Here is a 15,831-nt window from a genome sequence, read left to right as displayed (position 1 = left end):
ATGTACAAATAGTTCAACAAATCAAGTTCTGAATCAATTTACACCCATCATTATTCAGATGAGCTCATAAAACAATACCAAAGAATTACGTAAAAAAGGATTTGTACTCAGTAGTCATGATTTGCTCAAAGCCGCAAAAAAGCGAAATTTTCAAAATTTATTGGAGAATTTTTCCTTGTTTTCTTTGCTCAGAAAGAAAAGATTGGTAAACAGCTTTGTTTTCTTAGCTGTTTGCCTATTACCGTTAACATGCGTTCTCGATTTTATTTATTAAGCCAAATGAAACTAATCAATAATAGGAAACACAGAATTTTTTGGAATATTTTTACATTTAAGATATTTTTTTTCGGAAACAAATGTTGTGAAAATTATAATCATCGCACCATGTAATGTAAATAAACAAGTTAAGTAGATTCAACTGTGGTTTAATTTCAACACGATGATAACAATAAAGGAAGAGACCAACAAAGAAAACAAAAATTGCGAGCAAACACAGAAAATAGTTCATTAAAATAACGAGTGTGAAACTAAAAAACACCTCCAGATAAAATACGAAGCCATTAAATTCATCCACTTAGGCCTCAAATTTAGGCAAAAACTTCAACAATTTTCAATTTATTACGGAGGGAAGAAGGGCCAAAGTAGGAACCAATTACCCGGAGGTTGGTGGCAGAGCAAATCATTGCTGAATCATTGTAGAGACATTCTGGTTTTTAGGATGCCCAGTACTCTGTTAATGTCCCAGTTTACACGGGCCAGTTTTGATTTTTGAGTAAAATTTGCTGCATGAAAAATAATATGCTCGGCTTAACTCCCGCCAACAAGGTTTGATTTATATGCGATTGTAACGTTTAATTTGCGTAGCAAGTTGTAACCACAAAACTAAATGAGTTTTGTGGTAATTGCCTACAAACTAGCTTATATATAAATAGTGTGTATACTAATATAGTAATTGCCAGTTATGAGCTACAAAAGTATGACATTACTCTGCTCAGACTTAATTTTGGGGTACGAGTAATTTTCAGACTGTACAGGATAAGTTTAGCCTGGACTAACTCCATGAACTCAATATAATCATAATGAAGAAGAACTGCACATAAGAGACTTAAAATATTCTGGAGATGCAATGTTTCAGAACTGAATTAAGTTTTTACACTTGAAAAGTGCTGATTCAGCGCTGAAATGCTCTGAAACTCAAGTCCGGGTAGCTGGTGGGGTGTTCAGTGCATATCTAGAAAACATATTTCTTGCTTTTGCATAGTAAACAAGTAAGATGAAGGGACATTGAATAGCAGTTTAAAAAGCTTCAAATGGAACGCGTTTCACTTAAAAAGAAATCGCAAAATTTTTTCACTTTTTCCTACGCCCATTTCAACCCACTATGCAGTCCAAATACTTTGAACTTTAATAAAAATAGATAAACATATTATTTTTCTATGGTATATTGATTTATAGAAACCATTTCTATTCTAACAACCATTTCGATATCGAAAAATTGTGCAGAAAATCTCACTTAGTTGAAAGCAAAAATGTAATTTAAAATTTTTTAAATGATGTTCTGAAAGATCCAAAAAAGTCAGTAGAACACACTGAAAAGAACTTAAGTTTTCCAATACAACGACGTAAATTCTTCAAGTACGGTTGAACGGTTTTTCCAAAATTATTTGCCAAGGTCGGAAAATGCTTACGTTATATACAATATGGTGTTTTACTCGATCTGGCTTAAAAATTGTCAATCCTTCTGATATCACAAAATTGAAATCAATCTTATACAAATCAAGCTAACCTCAAGCTACCGTCAGTTTTTAAGTCTTACAAAACTTTATTGTTCCGACCCACTTTTTTTTCCAGACAATTTTGGCCGATCGATATAATCATCGTAGAGTTGTTATTTGTGTCATTAAAAGGCCCCTCCAGCGTAGAATATGGAATTAAAACGATATTTTGAATTTTCGCTTCTCACAGGGAGTTATCGAGGCTTAAAGTTTTGTGAATATTAGAGGTAATTCAGCTGTTTTTATTTACATTTTCGGTATTCTTGACCAATTTTTTGTCAATTTTGATAAAATATGTTAAAATTGTTAACTGTAGTCTTATCAATTTCCTCTCCATTGATAGAGGAGGGTTGCTGAACTGTTGTATTCAAGATTTTTGGCAACAATTAACGCTAAATATTTCAAAATTCTTAATTTTTCGTCAAAAATGAAATCAAGTTTAGTTCTTTTAGCCCACTTGCTTTAAGTTTGCTGGAAGTAGACACCTTAAAGCTGCTGTCACATTCTATTAAAGCTCTAAAAAGAGCCTTTGTCCTCCCGCTGGCTTTAAGAGTCTTCTAGAATTATATTTTTGTCTGTATGTTTTGTAAATTAAAGCTCGATAATTAAAAAAAATGCGTTATTCATTTTTGTTAAACTGAAAACTTTTCTTTAGAAATTAATCTATGTTGGAACCATTGGAACAATTGAGTGTTTTGTCAGACGTGCAGCAGAATCGGCGCTGATCTTGATATCAACTTGGATTCTTACGATAAAAAGTTTTTAGATTTTAATGGGACGCGACCTTTTCTTTTTTTTTCAAAATATTTCCGCTATGTATATGTTTTTATGCAAAATACTGACAGGAATTTTCAAATCAGGGCTCAATTAATTAGAGATAATATTTACAATAAACTAGACCCAGCGCGATTAAACTATGGTTTCAGATTTTAGCTCACGGTTTTCTTGGCTCTAACCAATTGTTTTCGTAAAAGTTTTATGGACATCCTGAATTTTGCTTTCGTTTGTTATTTTTTGAAACCCAAGGACTTAGTGTCACCAACCACAGATCCAGTTAGCCAGTTAACTGTTCAGGAAGTACAATGAACCCAGACAACTTTTTCAGTAGTTATCTAATGTCTGTTATGACTTTGAAAATATCAATTCTAAGAAAATATCGCTGATTTTTTGAACGTTGCAACTATTTTATATTATTTCTCCTGATTTCGAGTACAGACAAAGTAAAAACAGACGGAAAGCAATTGTTTGTGGGTTATAACTTACAGATGGTAACGGTTTTATATTGAACTAACGCTTTCTTTGTTTTGATCCTAAGCATTTTCTTTTTTTATAATTGCACATGTTACGAGATAACTTTGCATTTTGTCTAATTATCACATTTTCACAAAAATTGAAGGAAAGCATCATATAAAAAAATGCACAACGTTTAAAAAAAGCGCATCTGGTTATGTTAACGGTTTTTGTTGTATAGTTTATGCTTTTTCGGCTGAGACACGGTAGTCTCGCAAAATTTTGTGGATTTTTTTGTTTTTGACTAAGTTTGTTTCTCTTTTGGTTGTTGCACGCCATATAACTGATAATGATATTTCTAAAATTTTTTTCCCAGGGCGTTGAACGCAAATCTTTTTTAAAGATTTCAGTTTCTAGCTATTTGTTTTATTGACTTTCCAATTAAACTTGGCAAAAAAATTTTTATTTAAACTGTCTCCTTTTTGCTTTCCATTTCGTCATCAGGTCAATCAATCTCACTAATTAGAATTCATAAATCATTTTGCTGATTCAGACATGTTTTTTCGTGCTTGGTTATACGTTGGGACTCATTGCTTTGACCATTTATGTTCACAAAAACTTCTATACTCGAGATTTCTATACTGTTCTTTTTAATGTTCTGTCTGCGTTGTTCTTTTATAAGGAAGAGTCGTTATTGTAAAAATGAGTAATAAATGATGATTTAAAGTTCTTGCAAGTAATCAGGAAATCTTAAAAATGTAGTGCCTTGACCAGTGTGATGTTGTAACATTGCTGGAAGTTTTGGCTTCTTTATGTGTTTGTTGTTATTTTGTGGGATCGTGACTTAATTTCATTATTAATAGACCAAATTGGCTTCCTGAGGTGTTGCAACTTAATCTATTGCTTTTTAATGAAATCTTAAGTTGGTTATAACCCGAAAATATTTGTTTTCAAAAAAATATTTGGGTTTTTGAGCTTCGTATTTTTTTAACTAGTTTTTGGTCGGTTTATAGCTCAGTCTCTCTATGCACAGGTCACAACCCTTTTCCAGTGAACTATAGTTTAATCATTATAGCGGCTTTAGCTTCAAACATTTGCTTCTCGGCTTTGATAGTACTGCGAGATTTCTTAAATTGTTTGTGATTTTTACATGTTTGTACATTTTAAAGGATTTGGTTCCTTCTTAATTTATAAAAACATTCGTTGTTCCCAGTGGTTTTGAAGAATGATAATGAGATGTCTCAAATCCTTCCAATGGAGATATAAATGAACTTTTTATGATTTCAGTTGATATCGAATGACATTAGTAACTGTGAAATTAATTGTTTTCAGAAACAGAAACGTATTTTTGAATTCTTTTTTGTCGACCTGTTAACCAGTCGCATTAAGGACAGGTCCCATATCTTTTCTGATGAAGTATAGGTCAAATTATTTTGTTAAGGTTTTTCTGATGCGAATTTGATTTTGTTATGATTTTTTTCATTTTAGACATCGAATTTTGGTCGCAAATAATGTTTGTTTTTTTGTTTTTTTATTTTTGTCCTGACTAGTTGTCATATTATCAACGACTTTCATTGGCCCTCTAGCGTGGAATTATTGTATTCCATTGGTTGTTTTTGAAAGTGTCTATCTCTTCGTCATTTGGTAGTCAATTAAATCGAGAATGTGGATGAGCGGGGTCGGAACATTATGTGCGTACGCACATTACCGAGCCTCCTTGTAAATTATATGGTTTTGCGTATATTCTTGTCCAGAGGACAGGACATAATTTTTAAACGAGAATCAGAGCAGCAGTTGTGAAATTACACTTATTTAGCGAGAACAACAGCAAGTTAAGGTTAAAAGTTTGTAGAACGGTACAAGGATCCTAATAACATTCTCAAATTTTCGAGATGGCGTGATGAAAATTAGTTTCAAATTTTCAGGATAACTAATTGCTAATGTCTGTATTTGCCATTCTGCTCTATTACAAATTTTTCTATATCAGAAGTTATGCACAATCACCTCCAAAACAGATTCAACATGTTTGGGACGTAATAAAATGATTGGCATTGTTGCATATTCTATCTGGGCCCGTATAAGGGCAACTCTGGGTTTGTTTGTCCTGAGAGCTAACGGGTTTCAAAAAAATTATACAAAAATGTCCTGAAATATCGAAACAATTGTGCAAAATAATCTAGAAACAATTAACAACCATAATCTATGAGTTAATTTTCTGAATGTTTTTTTTTTAATTGATATGAACGAGGATTATACCAAAAAGTTGTTTCAAAACACATATTTTGGCTAAAACTAAGTTGTAATTAGCTTGATATTTGTTCAATGAAGTGCAATAATATGAATAAACTAAGTTGTTTCTCTGTTAATTGATGGGCATATGTTCAACTCTATGTTTAGTTGGGACTGTTTTGTCTGGGATTGTTTTGTCTGTTCACCGTGTACTGAAGTGTGCTACACTCAGTAACACTATTTGATAATCTTAGTGCTATTTTGAGAATTTACGTTATAGTGCGTGACGCACAAACCTGATTTGGACAAAGTCCATTTTAACGTGTGAACAAAATACTAAGTAGTTTGAATAAGCTACTATTTTAAGATCACTAACTCAAACTAAAACTACCATGACGTGATATTGTCACGCCACACAGATAACACCAAGTTAACCTTGGTAACTCTGTCGACACTGTTATATCTATCCAATAGGATTCTAGAAAACCACGTGTCCGCAAGTATAAAAGGTGCTTGCACACTCAACTACCAGCACAATTTGGTCCCTGATAACTTCTGATTTAAAATCATACTCCCGTATTGCTTCCTTGCTCAATCTCAACTTACTTGAGATATTTTTCTAACTTAGAAGATTTTGTGACTTGTTCTTAACTAAGAACTCTCTAAGTCATAAAATTTTAACTTACCACAAATTTGATAATCAGGTAAGCTTAACTTAACTTCTCTAAGTTATATTTTAACATCTCTTAAACTCTATCTAAGTTACAAGTTAACTAAGAATAATTCAACCTGTACTATCTAGTGCTATCTCAGTCTCAACAACTTTAACTATTCTATACCTTCATGCTCGGTTCATATTTGATGCTGTTTAACATAACTTATTAATTCATATTTGCATTTAACTTTCTTTTTTACTTAACTATATACCAAGAGTAGAACTCGGGGTTGAACTCTCAAGTTATAAATGTGGTCCCGCGATTAACCCCGTTGTTTAAGTATCTAATGTACGGACCAGCAGTATAATTGGTGGTCCCAGAGAGGCTACTTCAATTTAACTTGTTCATTTAAACTATCAGAGAAGCTTGTCTAAATTTAACTTGTTCACTTATTATAGAGAGGCCATTAAATTAACTTGTGTAATTTAACTAGTCAAAGGGCTTCTCACTTAAATTCCTATTTGAATTTGACTTAAAGTATTTCTCTGTTTTAATACAATATCTTCAGTCCTTTAAACAATGACCAGTCCTGGTGGTAGTACTCCTCCACCTGCCGTTATTCCCCCACCTGAAACTCCCATAACACATCCAAATCTTTCACTTGTATCTTTTTCAGGCAATGATCCTAGTCAGGATGCCACTACTTTTTGGAACTCTGTAGAAAACAAAATACTTTTTTTAATTGGCAACTAGGTCTACAGAACCCGCTGCACAAACTAGCTATGATAAAAGGCAACAACCATTATTCGGCTCACTTTTAACTGACACAGCACTAGAATGGTTTGAAAGTGAAGTCACAGATACGACAGATTGGAATACTTTAAAAGATGAATTTATAAAAAGATTCACAGACGGTAGAGACCAATTTAGATTTAGACTTGAGTTTGAGAACACATTCAGGCAAGAAGGAGAATTAATAAAGAACTATCTACATAGAATAAAAAGTGGAGTTGATAAAGGTTGGCCAGAAAAAATACCAACAAGTATTGAAGGTAATGACAATATAAGAAGGGAGAAAGAAATCCAACAAAGACAACGATGTCAGAAATAAATAGATTTTGCTATAAGAGGACTAAGATCACAAGGTTTAAAACGCAAAGCGCCCGAGAAACTCATTGAGAATCCTTCAAAAACTTGGACACAGTTTGTTGATCACTTAGTCGTAAAGGACTTAACATTTTCTGTAACAACAGAGTCTAGTGGAGCTACAGGAATAGATAAACTTAAAACACTCGAGAGCAAAATTAAAGATTTAACTAGTCTTTTCAAAAGCAACGAAGTGAAAGCTATAGATACTTCTAGGCCTAGAGACCCAAACATAAAAGGCAGACCTAACAGTACTAGATTCTGTGATTATTGCAGAAGCAATGGTCATTCCATCTCTAGATGCACAGAGAAGCAGATAGATGATAGTGTTAACAAATTGAGAAAGGAACTAGTTGAACCAAGAAGGCCAAATATAACATTCTCTAATGACTATAGAAACAATAACCGAGGCAATGCAAGATTCAATGGTCCTAGAAACCAAGGCTATCAACCAAGAGGTGGCTACTCAAATCCTAGGTTCAACAAGCCTAACTATCAACAACAAAATACATCCTTTAGCAGTTATGGCAATAGATTCACTCAACCATACGAACAAACCTTCCCTCAGCAAAACACATATAGAAATAATGAACCAAATCTTGATCAACAATTACCATCACCACAACAACAGCAACAGCCACAAGGTGCTAGCTTCTATACACCAAGTAGAATTAACAATCTACAACAAAGACAATCAAAACCTAACAATACTCAGCAACAACCAAATCAAATAAGTTTCGTTGAAGGTGACGATGGTTACGTAAATGCTATAACAGACTTCTTTCCTTTAAACTTTTGAAGTCTCCGAACAATACTAAAGAAAGTAGTACTAAGTCAAGAATTTACCTCAATTTATATCACTTTGCCACCGGAGACATTAAAAATATTAGTGGTTTAGAAGTTTCTTTAGAGTTCATGATTGATCCAGGATCAAATTGCACTATCATCAGCCATCTTACATACCTTGCTCTAGTAAACCTTGGACAAAATTTGCATTTACAAAATACAAATTGTGATTCAAAAACATATATTGGTTCATCAATCAGAATGCTTGGCTACACAACTATTCAATCTAGCTTTGAAACTGACGGTAAATATACAGTCCCCCATAAAGTATTCGTTACTAAAGAGCAGAGATAGAACATAATAGGTATTGATTTTTGTCAATTGTTTTTCAAAGCAGTACACTTCGATATCCCCGCAGTAGAATTAAAAACTGAAAAGAATTTAATTTGCTACGGCTCACTCAACAATGAGAAAGATTATCCATACATAACTAAAATGACTACTTTAAACATAGCTCAACCGATCTTTCTGCAACAGAAAAGTACACAACTGTATAAGCAAAAGCACCCCAGTCAAGCCTTATTTCCACCAGGAACATATTTCATGCCTCATATTAATGTTGCAAAAACTGACCAAGTCTTTGTGAATACACTTTGTCCACAACCTGAAGAATTTCCACCCATATTCATGTAGAATCAAAAAAATCACCCAATACAGATAAATAGAGGAATAATAGGTTATGCTATGTGTGATATAACTGACAAACCTATACAAAGATATAATATCAGAAACTGTACCGAATTTACAAGTACAATATTAAACGAAAGTGAGGACTATAACAGTTGCTTCATACTGAACACAGTAGTAAACAATTTACAAGAAGGACAGCAAAATCAAACTAATTCTTGCATTAGATATGTAGATTTTCGTACCCAATCTATATTTGACTCTAATATGCCTATAGCGCTCACGATATCCACAGATGCAGAAATGAGAAAAGGTTTTGCTAACACAATCTCCAAAAGAATACCCTTATTAAAAGACTACTGTAAAAGTAGAAACTGTGATATAGGTGACATAATAACTTTCAGAGCAGATAATAACATAGTTTATAATCTCATCACTAAGACTAATCATTATGAAAAGCCAACAATTGATACAATCAAAACAACGCTACTTGCTATGAGAGATCATGCACTAGGACTAAATTTACGCTGTATAGCGATGCCAAAAATAGCTTGTGGTTTAGACGGAATGGATTGGAGAGAGATATCTTCTCTAATTGAACAAACATTTAAGAATTCAGGAATAACTATCTATGTGTATACAAGCAAAGATGATATTGATAAACTACAAAAAGTAGAAACTAGTACGCTAGAGCAGGAAGAGGTGCTTGAAATTATTGAGAGTGAGCTTGAAATTATTGAGAGTGAGTTAATAGAAAAATGCAAAGAAGATGAGAGAGAACTAGCCACAGACTTCTCTACCGAAGCCAAAGAGTTATGTAGACCTAAAGTCAACGACCAGTTTCCTAAGTTTAGAGATAAACTACAAAGCAACCGAATCATAAATAAAGCAGTTACTGATTTTGTAATTAAGCAAAATGGAAATAGAGTTCAGAACATAGAATATCTAGAAAAGTTCTTAGATAATTTTGATTTCACACAAAGTGATCTGACTGATGATGAATTGTTTGAGTTGATAGAAATAATACTTCAAGATAATGATGTCTATTCACATCATAAGTATGATATTGGCAGAACTAAGCATAAGTTTCATTTACCCCTAAAGAAAGACGCAACCTTTAAAAAGCAACGACGGAGCAAAATACCCATTCATCTCAGAGATAAATTAGAAAAACTAATGGGTGAATTAATTCAAGCAGGGATAATATGAGAGCTCAATGAGAACGATGATATGAATAGTTGGTTTGTCAATCCTGTTATCATATTACCTAAGAAGGATTATGTAAAACTAGTCATTGATGCTAGATACCTAAACTCTATAGCTGATACAAGTAATTCTAGTTGGCCACTCGAACCACTAAACGTTCTAATGACAAGAATAACCGGAACTATATTTACAAGTAGCGATTTATCATCGGCTTATAATCAAGTACCACTAACCGAAGATACTCAGAAGGTTACAAGTTTTATTGTAGGATGCAGACAATACACCTATCAGGTAGGATTTTATGGTCTTAAGCCATTACCCAGTTTCTTTAAAACTAATGCGTTATGCATTTGGACCCCTTATAAAACGTAAACAAGCCAAAACATATATAGACGATACTTTATTACAAGCTAAAGATAAACAAGAAATATTCACAATAGTAGTAGAGTATCACTCTTTGCTTCGAAAGGCAAACCTTAAAGCAGCCCCCTATAAAACAACGTTTTTCTTACGAAAAGTGAGATTTCTAGGACATGTTATATCTAAGAACGGACTATCGCCTATTGCTTCGCGCATAGATGATATTAGAAACCTAAAAACGCCAGAATCGAAAACAGAAGTTTTAAGAGTTTTAGGAATGATGGGTTTCTATCATACCTATATTTTGAACTTTCACATAGATGCAAAACCTCTATATGACCTAACTAAAGATACAACATTATTCAAGTGGTTACCAGAACACGAAAAGGTATTCACAGACCTTAAACAAAGATTCTGTCACGACATTTCTAACGTATTTCCTTCTAATGACTATCCCTTTCATATACATGCTGATTCATCTAATTTAGGAACAGGTTGTGTTCTTATAAAAGATTTTCCTGATAGAAAACGTATGATTTCAGCAAACTCGAAAGTATTTGATAAAGCTGAACAAAAGATGTCCCCTCAACTTAGAGAACTATGCGGAATAATATCTGCATTACAAACATATGAATTTTGTGTGATTGGATCCCCTTTTCCAATTTACCTGTATTGTGATCACAGACCAATTCTATTTCTTTGGTCACGACGAGGAAAAATGTCACATCGTTTCTTTAAGTATCAAGTTGTAATAACTAAGTTCCAAAACTTGCAAATTATATACACTGAAGGCAAAAACTTAGCGTTCCCTGACATTCATAGCCGAAACGTTTCTTTAGCAGATGCTAAACTTTATCAACTAGAACACAAAGTAATACCTAAAGATATAAAGTTTCATATTAACGGAAAAGAAGTTAACTACTCTGTTTTGCATCAAGACGATAAGGACGGATCAGCTAACGACTGTTATCCATTTATTGCTCAAGTAAAAGGCGAAAGAAAAAAACTTATTAATATAAATGATGAAGGTGACTTTAGCGTAGATGATGCACCAGACTACATAAATGAACACTGTAATGCTATACACAGTTTCTCTGATTGTTTTCGTTACGGCACACAAATAAATCAAATAAAGAAATTAACTTCAGAACTAACTAGCAAGTATGATAATCACTACTATTCCGAGATAGAAGAAATAGCTGAAATAAGTGATGATCGAGAATGTTATGATGACCAAGAATGGTTGGATCTAGTAGAAGGAAGTATTGAAAATTCACTTATTGAACATTTAGAATCTGCTAAAGCCAACTGTATTAGACGGACAAAATTTTAGAAACTTATTGAACCAGAAGCTTTTCAAAACATCTCAGAAAAGGATGTCCACACAGATACATTAGATTTATAAGCTAAGAATACAGATTTTGCAAAAAAAGCTAATCTTGGCACTGATAATATTCTTGAAGAACAAGTAAACGACTCCGTGATAGATAAAGTTAGAGATTGGTTAAAAGTAGGCAAAGCTCCAGAAAAGGACTACATTGTTAAACAACCTAAAGCACTACAAACCTATAGAAATAATTTCAATTTGTTGTTTTTAGAGAGTCAATATGATTTACTCTGTTATTCTGAACCTTGTGAAGACGGCTCTTTTGACGTTAGGATATGTGCACCACTTTCACTATTTATAAAAATATTCGAAGTCGCACATACGTATGAACTTAGTGGTCAAAGAGCAGAAAGCACAACTTACAATAGAGTTAAGCGATATTTCTATTGGCCCGGTATGTTTAAATGGATTGAAATGTTAGATTGCTTAAGTTGCCAAACTAATAAGTCAGCACTCAAGGACTTGAACGAAGCACCCTTAGAACCATGGGGACAATTAGAAGCTATACACCTACATACACTTCATATTGATCATAAAGGTCCACTACGACCACTTAGTAAAGGAAATAGATTTTGTCTTGTAATAGGAGACGCTTTCTCTAGATTTATACAAGTATACCCTAGCAAAAATGCTGAAGCTCTCGAAACAGTAAATCAACTAGAGAAATTTGTAACTACATTTGGTATACCGCAACAAATAGTACATGATAACGGCAATGCTTTTATTAGTAATGATTTCGTTCTCTACACAAACGAAATGGGAATTACACTATGCCCCCGAACTGCATATTCACCGTGCACTAACGGCAAAGTAAAAGTACAAAATAAACATTTGACTAATTACCTAAGACATTTTATTGGTAAAAGTGGATCTAATTGGTCCGAGTACACTAGTAAATTTGCATTTTCACACAATACTGCAGTAAACTACAGTACGAGATATACTCCTTATGAAATACTATTTGGAACGAAACCGCAAATACCCTTATCACTAAAGTTAGGACTACTACGAGATAATCAAAAGAAATGCTCATCAGAGTATTGTAATAATCTACCGCCACACTCACATAGTGAAGAAACTTGTAATAACAAAAAGATAGAGAAATTATTACAAAACAGATTATCTAACGAAATGTTAAAGCGAGAGAATACATTTAAAACAATATACTCGAATACCTACACTAAATGTAGACAATCTACGAATAAAGCGCACAAGTATAGAAATAGATTTAAACTCGGAAAGCCTATACCTGAAGTTAGAAAAGTACTACTAGAAAATCACTCTAAAGGACTACTAAAGTCTAAAAAGCTACAAGAGCTACGCTCAGGCCCTTACACAGTGCAACGAATGCTAACTAATACTACATATGAAATACAACATGATAAAACAAATGAGAAGAAAACCGTGCATAGAAATCATATAGTACCTTAATAGCCGAAAGAAGAAAAAATACAAGAGTTAGTTGAGAACTATGTAGTCCCAGACGATACGGATGATTATTATACTGAATATAATAAGCATAATATATCCAAATCTAATGCTTATAGAGGCGCACAACATATTGCTATTTCGCAGTGGCCCTTAGTAGAAACACAACCTACTATAAATCCTAATACTACACTACAGCCACCTTATAATGTTGAGGCTAACCCAACAAAGGACTCAGGCTTAGAATCGCTACAAACACGAGCAGATAATACTATGCATATACAAAGCACAAGCTCTTCTAATTTTCTACCCCCACGCATTTCAACCCCCTACCCTATGCAAAATATGTATTCACCTAATAGCCCACAGCAAGAAAATTTTTCAACCCCACCTGATAATACTAGTAAAGTTAAAGCTACACGCAAATTATTCCCCCAATTATCGCATGATAGCCCCACATCATCACCTCATAATTCTATACCTACAGCTTCACCTAATGTTTCTAATTTAACAGACGCAAATGAAGTATTGAGCAGACCTCAACGTAATAGAAAAGCACCTACATTCTTTGTTGAACCTATTCCTTCTGACTTGATACAGAATCTCAAAAAGAAATAGAGACACAAAATTTCCTTTAAATAATACCTTTCATATTAAAAAGCGCCACCGCGCACAAGAAAACAAAAAAAATAGTAAAATTGAAATATACAAAAAATATATAAACGCACAAACCAATCGAAATTTTTTTCAGCAGCTCAGAAAATTTATTCCAAAAGTCCCCTAATCACACGGCACATTAGAGTCTCCTCTTCAAATGCTAAACATTTAACATAATTCCACCCCTTCATTTGCAAATAGCAGTCCTGCGATATCGGCCCCACATGCAGATCCCACCAGGCCCTATGCAACGCCCACAAGCGTGTTTCGAACAGCACTTGCCTGTCCCACCACTCGTCCACCCCCTCGTTCCTTCGCCTTGCGTACAATTTTGTGAAGAACTAAAATCAGTAAATGCCCCCTTAATATTACCCACTCAAACTCATTCTACGCACTATATCCTATAACATTTTATTTCTTTTAACCGGACGAAGGCCTCAAACAACCAAATAAAAATTGTTATTTAGAGTTTATAACACAGAGATTAAAAGTTACAAAAAAAAAATAATAAAGTAGACTCACATCATCCCCCAAAAAGAATTTGATCATCTCATGCGTGTCTTCTGACACGCATTGGGTGAATCTCCTCTCCCAAGGAGAAAAACTCCCTCTCGCCCGGAGTATTCCATCAATTTCATCATCAGTTAACACCAATGATGAAACCCTGTAGCTCTCTGAAAAGAAGAAAAGGAAGTCCTCAGCGCCTAATCCGTCGACATTGGAATAGAGGAAGTTTAGATTTTGCTCCCTCCGAGCTCGCTCAAGCGCTTCACTAACTGGCTGCAATTCTAAACCCCGCACAGCAATGCTCCATCGGGCAGAATTCAGAGCATCCACATTTTCCTCAGTTGCCCGAAAATAATTAACAGTGTACCAATTCATGATTGTAAAATCCGAAAGATTAAGAATTACAGAAAGAAAGTTAAGAAGATACAAATAGAGGATAAAAATTAAGGAACTAAGATTAAGGAAAAGAAAGAATAAAAGTTTAAGGTTAAATCGAGAATAAAGAAAGAAAGTTAGAAAAGGAAAATTAAGAAAGTTAAACAAATCAGAGAAAGGCTAAAGATTTGAGTAAGAGACCAACTGTATAGTATGAACGTTTAAGGCAAAAAGCAAATAGCCCACTCAACACAAAACCTACATAAAGTACGAAATTAATCACCATTGCAAGCTGTTACACACAAAACTTCTATACATGTTCAACACTCATACACTTTCAAAATCTACACACACCTTTTATTGCAAACTAACGCTGAAATCACATCTCACCCAAAGCAAAGCTAAATAGAAATAAGTCCCCATGAGCAAGTACTACATCTAAAAGTTAAAATACCTTAAGTAGACTTCTGTCTCTTACAAACTAATTAATAAAGCCTAAATCGCATTTAGTCAGGAAACGCACATTTAGGCAACCCAAATAGTCAACAGATAAGAGCTTAACTTCCGAGCTTAAGGACCCAAGCAATGTTTAAAGTAAACGTTATAGCACTTACGAGTAAGTAAGGAACCACATTTATAAGTTGAACAAATGAGAACTATGTCAGCTTATACTCCCCAATCACAGAGAAAGCTAGCATAATAGATTTGCAAAATCACCAAATCTAGCACATGCACTGCACATGCACTGCACTAATTAATAGCTCTCTCAGGTTCATAGTAAGGTTATGGCTAATTTAACAAAAATTCGTATTAAAACCTTTGACTTTTCAAACTATTTTTCTGACTGTTTCCGGAGAAATTGTCCGCATGCCCAAAAAATTTGCCAAATGATTGTTAATTCATACAGCTCCAAACTGGCGGTAACGAAATTTTCAAATTCTTAAGACAAGTCCACAAAACACGAGCTTAAAATAATTTATCAAATATCAATTTACGAATTTTGACTTTTCAAAGTATTTCTCTGACTGTTTCTGGAATAACTGTTCAAATGCACTGCAATTTTGGAAATTGACTGCTGAAATATACAAATTTGACGTGGCGGTAACAGAATTTCTGTATTCATTATAAAAGTTGAGGAAAGGCGAAAGCTAAAAGGCACAGACAGACGAAAAAAATGTAAGTCAAATTAACAATCTGCAGAGAGAACTTCTCAACACGTAACATATTTATTTTAATATTGAACTTAACCATGAATGTTCACACTATAGCCGTGATAGTGGCAATTCTCATTTTGCTTTAGAAGTACACTTTTGAAGACATAAAGTTCGATCATAGAGAACGTATGAAACACTAAAACCCTGATCATTGATTTTTGATGCATTATCGTAATGTTCTTGTCGTA

At 33.8% G+C, this 15,831-nt stretch overlaps 2 protein-coding genes across 2 annotated transcripts in view; one reads left to right on the top strand and one right to left on the bottom strand.

Moving 5' to 3' along the window:
• LOC142334652 (uncharacterized) overlaps positions 1–15,831 on the top strand; it is a 153,182-nt gene that overhangs the window by 67,136 nt on the left and 70,215 nt on the right. The gene's annotated exons all lie outside the window — the stretch shown is intronic.
• LOC142334654 (heterogeneous nuclear ribonucleoprotein K-like) overlaps positions 1–15,831 on the bottom strand; it is a 335,604-nt gene that overhangs the window by 275,112 nt on the left and 44,661 nt on the right. The gene's annotated exons all lie outside the window — the stretch shown is intronic.

This window comes from Convolutriloba macropyga, chromosome 2, assembly GCF_964194025.1.
Source record: "Convolutriloba macropyga chromosome 2, txConMacr16.3, whole genome shotgun sequence".
Taxonomy (NCBI): domain Eukaryota; kingdom Metazoa; phylum Xenacoelomorpha; order Acoela; family Convolutidae; genus Convolutriloba; species Convolutriloba macropyga.
The sequence above is the reverse complement of the archived record's forward strand: the minus strand, read 5'-3'. Positions and strand labels throughout refer to the sequence as shown.